Source organism: Berghia stephanieae, chromosome 5, assembly GCF_034508935.2.
Source record: "Berghia stephanieae isolate SIO BIC M18660-M18661 chromosome 5, UCSD_Bste_1.3, whole genome shotgun sequence".
Lineage (NCBI taxonomy): Eukaryota > Metazoa > Mollusca > Gastropoda > Nudibranchia > Aeolidiidae > Berghia > Berghia stephanieae.
In genome coordinates, this window is record NC_088364.1 from 51,682,353 (window position 1) to 51,690,537 (window position 8,185).

The window sequence follows — 8,185 nt, forward strand, 5'->3', positions numbered from 1 at the left end:
ATCTATCTTTTTTCGCCTTTACGTGCATGTTCAATAATCAATGTCGTGTAAGAGAAAATTACGACAATTACATGAGCAAATGAAACAGAGGCATTAGATCCATTCTACAATACGTGCACATCTCAGAGCCTTATCTCTGCTCTACAATGACAAAACACATTTAAGTCATTAAAAAATAATAATGTTAATCGAATGGCAATAACGTAAATGTGAGAAATTCTCAATCCCTAGACTTTGGTTTGAGACTTTTTGAGTAGTCATGGGTCTTTTTTAAAATCAGTTTTATTTAAATCTAACGTTTTCTGCACAAAATATAAACATGTGTTTAATCAGGACAAGGCATATCTGGTGTTATATCAGTTCCCTGCGGTGTGACGTCATTTTTCATTCTAAGATATCTTGCTGTAATCAAAGGATAGGAACAGTATAATTGAAATATCATCATCATCATCATCATCATCAGCATCATCAGCATCATCATCATTATCATCAACAGTCTTATTTTTATAATTGTCTTTCTCTTAAGGTTATCCATGATAATATTCGATTTTGTTATTATTATTATTATTATTATTATTATTATTATTATTATTATTATTATTATTATTATTATTATTATTATTATTATTATTATTATTATTATTATTATTATTATTAATATTATTATTATTATTATTAGTAGTAGTAGTAGTAGTAGTAGTAGTGGTAGTAGTAGTAGTAGTAGTATAGTAGTCGTAGTAGTAGTAGTAGTAGTAGTAGTAGTAGTAGTAGTAGTAATAGTGGTAGTAGTATTAGTAGAAGTAGTAGTAGTAGTAGTAGTAGTAGTAGTAGTAGTAGTAGTAGTAGTAGTAGTAGTAGTAGTAGTAGTAGTAGTTGTAGTAGTAGTTGGAGTAGGAGTAAAACGAGGATGAGGAGATGAAGTAACAGTTATAGGTGTGATATAAGAAGATGAATAAGACATTTTTAGAAAGTAATCGATATATAAATAACAACATAAGTAGAGGGAGAGTAGAGTAGAGGAGAGAGAGAGAGAGAGAGAGAGAGAGAGAGAGAGAGAGAGAGAGAGAGAGATAGATAGATAGAGAGAGACATGGGTGGGGGGGGGGGGGGGTAGTGGGGTGCGAATAAAGAGTCCGAGAAGGTGAGAGTGATACTGTGTTGAAAGGGAAGAATAATGTTAAGGTTGATATGCGAATCCAGAAAAATAATTACCTGCTTAAATTACTTAATTCGTTCTACTTAAATTAATGAATATGAGAACCTTAATCATAAAAAAGAGGGATGTAGAATTAATGAAATTGACGTCACTCGGCTTTTTGTCATTGTTTTTAGACCGAAGGATTGTTGATGAGTTCTCAATTGAGTCCCTCTATCAGACTATAAAAGTTAAAGATTACACATTATTTTGTGTGTTGATACGAGATTCGTCATGCCGACAGAGCATACCCAGAGCATATATAAATGTGAGTGAAATTTTGCATTCTATATATATATAATATATATATATATAAAATATATATATATATTATATATATATATTATATTATAAAACAAAAACCATGAAATAATAGTGCTCAACTTTAGTATAGTTTGACTTCTACTATAGTATAGTTTGACTTCCTGATGAGAGCAACGCTCGATAATGTTTATATATATATATATATATATATATATATATATATATATATATATATATATAATAGTTCGACATATATTAAGATAGATAGGTATTTAAGTTGATAGACAAATAGATAGATAGATAAATAGATAGATAGATAGATAGATAGACAGGCATATATAGAGGGACTTTACAAAACTGGTCCTCATATATTTTTCAGGGATATCGGAATACCCCATTAGAGATAGAGAAGGAATAGCTGAATGAGTAAAAGAAATTAATCATGAAAAATGAAACAACGGAATTCTGCTTGCCCTGAGAAAGGAAGGCGACATGTCACTCGTATTTACATCAAAGGTTGCATAATGATATTATTTTAAAGACACACACCCGCATACATACCCTACACATCCACAGACGAAGAGAGAGAGGGAGAGAAAGAGAGAGAGAGAGAGAGAGAGAGAGAGAGAGAGAGAGAGAGAGGGGGGGGGGGGAGAGATTTGAGTAAATGCATAGGGCTTAATTGAGTGATATAAGGAAAGAAGAAAAGTGAGACGGAGTCAAATAGATGAATAAAGACTGCATTGACAGGCAGGTAGGTAGGTAGACATAATATATATATATATATTTAAATTATATATTAGTATATCTATATATATATATATAATATATATATATATATTATATATATATATATATATATAGTATAAATAGAGACAAGGAGGGAACAGTATGGAATAAACGAGAGAGAGAAATAGTGAGAAAGGTCGATATGTAAATACACATAGACACAACCATAATATGTATATATATATATATATATATATATATATATATAATATATATATATATATATATATATATTTATAAATTACAATTATGCCCTTCCGCCACTACATCATAAGATATCGTTGCCTAGGCATTCCATGAAGAAATATAGATAATACATCATACAAGATGTCTGATATGTCAACAGTAATCACCCAAGTTGTCCAAGTGAGCAATTTGAGGATTAATAAACTTGCCCAAGGAAAAAAAACGAAAGTGCCTGCAGCGGGACTCGAACCCGGGACCTTCCGGGTCACAGTGCAATGCCTTAACCACTCGGCCGCTTATATATATATATATATATATATATATATATATATATATATATATATATATATTTTATATATATATATTTATATATATAGAGAGAGAGAGAGAGAGCGAGAGAGAGAGAAAGAAAGAAAGAGAGAGAGATAGATAGATAGATAGATAGATAGATAGAGAGAGAGAGAGAGAGAGAGAGAGAGAGAGAGAGAGAGAGAGAGAGAGAGAGAGAGATTTTACAAATTCATTCAAGCGACCACCTCTAATGTCTAATATGTCCTCGTTTCCCCCATAAAGATCTGCTTGTGTTTCGACTGAGAAAATTACACATGACTTCGTTAAGGATTGATGAGTTGGCCGTGCAACATGACGTCATAAGCACATTAAACATTTCATATTTTACAAAATTCATCGAATGTTTTGACGTCATTACACAACATTTTTTGCTAATTAAATAACAAATCTATATACAGTGATTAATAAATGATTAAACAAATGAATAAATGGACAAACAGATAAATAAATACGAAAATAAATGAAGGACTAAATCTATGCATAACTAACTAACTAAATAAATAAGTAAACAAGTAGTGAATATATAGATAAATCGATAATTACACATTTGATACAGGTTTGCGTTTAAATGAAATGTTAACCAGTTGTGCCCGCCGGATCAATCGTAGCAACCCCCATCCCCACAAAAACTATGCATAGATGCTTGGCGCTTAGCCAAAAATCTCAGAACATTTGCCAGCCGGAAATAACGTACGAATACACAAAACAACGTGTAACCTTAAACGTTTTTAGTCTGATTAGTATAGATAGAATGCGCTTGGCCAAGGAGTTCACAACATTGCCATCCGGAAGTATAACGGACCTACACACAAACTGTGTAACCATAAACTTTTATAGTCTGGTTAATACAGTTTAGTGAGAACAACTCACAAACGCGGATGGCAAAAACAATAACAAAGGCCTGAGTGACGTCATCTGCATACTATCTATAGTTTAGTGAAATCTACTCATAAAATGGCTGGCTAAATATAAAAACAAGGCCCTGAGTGACGTCAACATCGTTCTGTCTATAACCTAAAAATTCATAGTCTGTTTAAGAGAAATTAGTGAAAACTTATCACCCAATTGGCGGTCTAAAAACAATAGCGAAACAAAAATCCAAGTGACGTCAGTAGGGACGAAAAGCCTGGTTCCTATCTCACTCGAAGTGTAAAACTACTCTTCTGAAGGACTGAATACATTCATTGTGTTAATGATATTCTGGATTCAGCGTTAGTAAAGACCATTCATCCTTGCTCTTCTATGTCCCGTAATTCTTTGAATCTGCCTATTAAATCCGGCTACTAAAAGAGTTATGCCACACTGTGATTCAATAGTTAACTTATTCATTTTTTGTCCTCCCGGAAGGGCTGGTTACATACACACTTCCAAGGATTGAGGAACCAAAAAAGTCGAAGGTGTGACGTCACGGCTTTTCTTCCATATTCCATTTAATCACATTCTCTCATCGTACTCGGGTGTAAAATGAGCACCTAGCCGTTAACAGCGATGTCTCTATACGAACAAAAATGGTAATATCGCCTAACAGGCGCCATGTCTTGTCCTTCATGTTAAGTGTTGCTGTTGGTAGGAACCCCCTTTGAGCTCGTTGCTCACGACGATTATTGCTCATTATCATTTAAATATAAAAGCTCACGCTCAAGGATAAGAGATAAAATCTGAGTTGATGAAAACAGGAAATATGCTACAGAAAAAAAAAAACAATATAAAAACGAAAAACAAAACAAAACGTCATAGCACCCTCTCCCTCCGAAAAAACAAAACAAAACAAAAGGCAAAACAATACAAAACAAATATAACGGACTCGGGTCAAAATGAAAGCTGAACACCCCTTTCCCCTCCAAAAGCCACATTGGAAAAAAATGGCATTAGAAATGTCATATTGGCAATCTTTCTATATTGTATTGAAGAACAACTTGTTCATTAAGTTAAAAAAAATAATAATAGGGCATTCCACATTCAGTATTGATTTAGATTCTAAATTTAGATATGATGCCATCGTAAAAAAAAAACAACCAAATAGCCCCACCAACCAATAACATAGAAAGGTATTATGCAACATCTTAGTCTAGATATGTAATATGTATATATATTTTTTACATTGAAAAGGAGAACATATTATCTTACTTGTCTCCTGTGTCTTCTTTCTGCATTCAAAAAATAAATAAAGAAAAAAAAAAACAAAAAAAAAAAAACAAAAAACAAAAAAAAACAAAAAAACAAACAAACAAAACAAAAACAAACAATTGATCTGTTGGCTGCCTTTCTCTGTAAAAACTCGTATTAAAAAATTGGCCAAAAAACTCGTCCGTCAAATATCGATCGATTTAAGCGACGCTTATCTTGGCAAAAATTCTCAAACCAGGGACTTCGCAAAGTTTATAGTCTGATTGATGTAATTTAGTGAGAACTTATCACTAACAGACTGTCAAAAAAAACAACAAAAAACAAAGACTGTGGACAAGTTAAAGAGAAAAATCGCTTTTATCAGTTTCTCTGGGTTCGAAAAACCGACAATCTAGCAACAAAATTATAGTAGTTATCTACAGCTTTTTAAAATGTCGAAAAAATATGGAAAAGGTTCATACTCTGTCAACACTTTTTAACCTTTGAAAAAATACATTTCTCCTTTTCTATTGGCGCCAAATTGCCAGTTTGCCTGATGAAAACGAATTTATTTTCTTAGTCTTTTTCAAATAATATATTAGTACTGTTTTTTTTAAAATGGCGAATGTCATGAAAACCACCTTTTGGCAAGCCTCATATTATGCTGCACACACACACACACACACACACACACACACACACACAGAAGAAATTAAATGCTCTTGTCACTTCAAGGCTAATAATATGACAATAACTGATACACTCATGAATATCTGGCAAACTGGCAAAGTAGGTCACCATAATGCAATAGCATAGAATTTGGATCCATTGTGATCATGTGGTAAAATTAAAACTAACTTATATTTGAAACTGGTCTATAGGAAAAAAGATGGTCTTTCTGTTTTAGAAGCAATATGGACACCCGCAGACAGATAAATATATCAAAGTAATAAATTAGGAAGCAGGCACCGGAGGAAGATAAAAATCAGCCTAATTTTTTGGGGAGGTTTTTTTGTTCTTGTATTTTTCTTCCTCTCTTTGTCTGGTACTGTTTCATACAAACTTTTTCAGATCTTTATCTTAGACTGATTCAAATTATTTACGAAACTATTCAGTGGAATTTCTGCTGTGTCCCGAAAAGATAATTCGCGATTATTCCTATTTGCGAACATCCCACATTTAGATCTATCATAATATTAACTATGATATAAGTAAATCTACAGCAAATATCAACCAAATTAAGTTGTGTAGAGATAAACCGATTGCCTCGCCATTACTCCATAGAAACCGTGTAATTATATTACGATTTCTCCCTCTGTCAAAGGAAAGTTATTGCAATTTGGAATATTTGCGATCTTATCGTAGAATATAAAAAGCCTTCGTCTGAGTATATAAGCCACGCAGATCGATGGCTTTAATGGGTGATTGATCTGTATCTTTTTATTGAACCCTGTAATTAAATTAAACGCACTGTTATTATCCACCCAGGGGGTGAGAAGGGAGGGGAGGAGAGGGGAGGGGTGGGTGATTTTGTCTTACCTTTTTATTTTCTTTAGATTTAGGATTTCATACTCTTAATGAAGTTGTACTGGGGATGACTTTGAGGAGGTATTTTGAAAACTGTTTCCTTTTGCACTCTCCGTGTGAATGATTTAAGGTTAGGGAGTTTATCGACATTTAGAGAAAATTACCCATTTCGTATTGATAACGTTCAACGTAACCGTGTAAATCTCCTTTTATCGATAGGGTTAAACGTTAAAAACTCGGTGCAGCCACGGTGAACTCAGAAGCATTGTTTAGCCATCATTAATAAATAAATAAATAAAGATATGAAAGAATCAATAAAAAATCTAAATAAATGATTCTACAGAATTGGTGACCTTTTATTTAATTCCACACCACCATTAGGTCAACTAGAAATCCAGTTTTAACAAAATTGTGTTTGTTTGGACATCATGTCATCACATGAAACGTGCGTCAGTATCAAAAAGCAATAAACAGAAATGAATATAACAGCTTTAAAAAAAGAACAAAATACTAAGCACTAACGTTTCGGGCTCAAAATCCTTCTTCAGCCAACATAAAAAACATTGAAAACACAAATATATTGCTATAAAACCAGATTGACGGCAGAGAAATATTTGTGTTTATTACTTTTTACAGTCCACAGCTTCTAGCAGCTTAGTGTCACTTTCTCAGTATCAAAGAGAAAGATCAGATCTCTTTATTTTTAAAGCAAGTTTTCATTAAGCTTAATGTCTACCGACTACCGCGGGACTTGAACCTGGGGCTGTCAGGTCAGAAAACGATTGTCATATCACAAGACCACAAAGAAGGAGAGAGTCTCAGTTCAAAAGGAGACGGACGCGTAAGCAATCATAATGTCTATATCTTTAAAAATCATACAAACAATGCTATATCTATATTGCTAGATTATATTTTGTTTGAAAGACGTCTTACTATAAGAAGCAATAAACTTCATAGAAAGAAAAGTCTCAATTTAAGTAGGGAAAAAAGCATGCTTTTTATTGATAGTATCGGCCTAGCTTGAAAACTCATAATATCCGCTAATCGGGTATGCCAGCTCACAAAACTATGTTCAACCTCAAAATTTTAAAAAATAATTTAGTGAGAATTACTAATAAAAATGGCTGGCTAAAAATAATAAAGAACTGGTTGACGTCAATTTCGTTCTATCTATAAAACAAAACAAAAACAAAGACTTCGCTGTCCTGGCCATGTTGTAAGTTAAGAGTTGACACATTGCGTTTCGTGGCTTAGAAAAAAAACACTTCAAAAATAGCGGTATACATTAAATAAAGCATCAAAGATTAATGGTCAAAGAGATCTGATAATAATCTTAGATCCCGACTAAAGAAATCCCATTTAACCTAGCCGTTTCGTTTAGCGCTGTCCGGGTATCGACCACACATTCCTGTTTTACGCAAAGAACACATTTTATTCAATTTGGCCAGAATAAATGTTTCTTCAAAAATTGAGAGATGATTAAAATGAACCTCAATCCGTCATAAAATCTCAAACCTGGGTCTTCTGGACAATTTAAATATCCCTCAACTTGCCAAAAAGTCTAAAATCTGAGATTGAAAAGACGGAGATAAATCTACAAATTTGCGTCTTTCTTTGAAAAATTGTGGATCATTTTAATCGATCGTAATGTTAACAACTGCCTTACTTTGAAAAGACACATATTTACAAAAATGAGGCCAGAAACTTCGTCCTCTAAATATCGATCGATTTTAACGACCCTCATCTTTTTTTTTTAATTTCAAACAT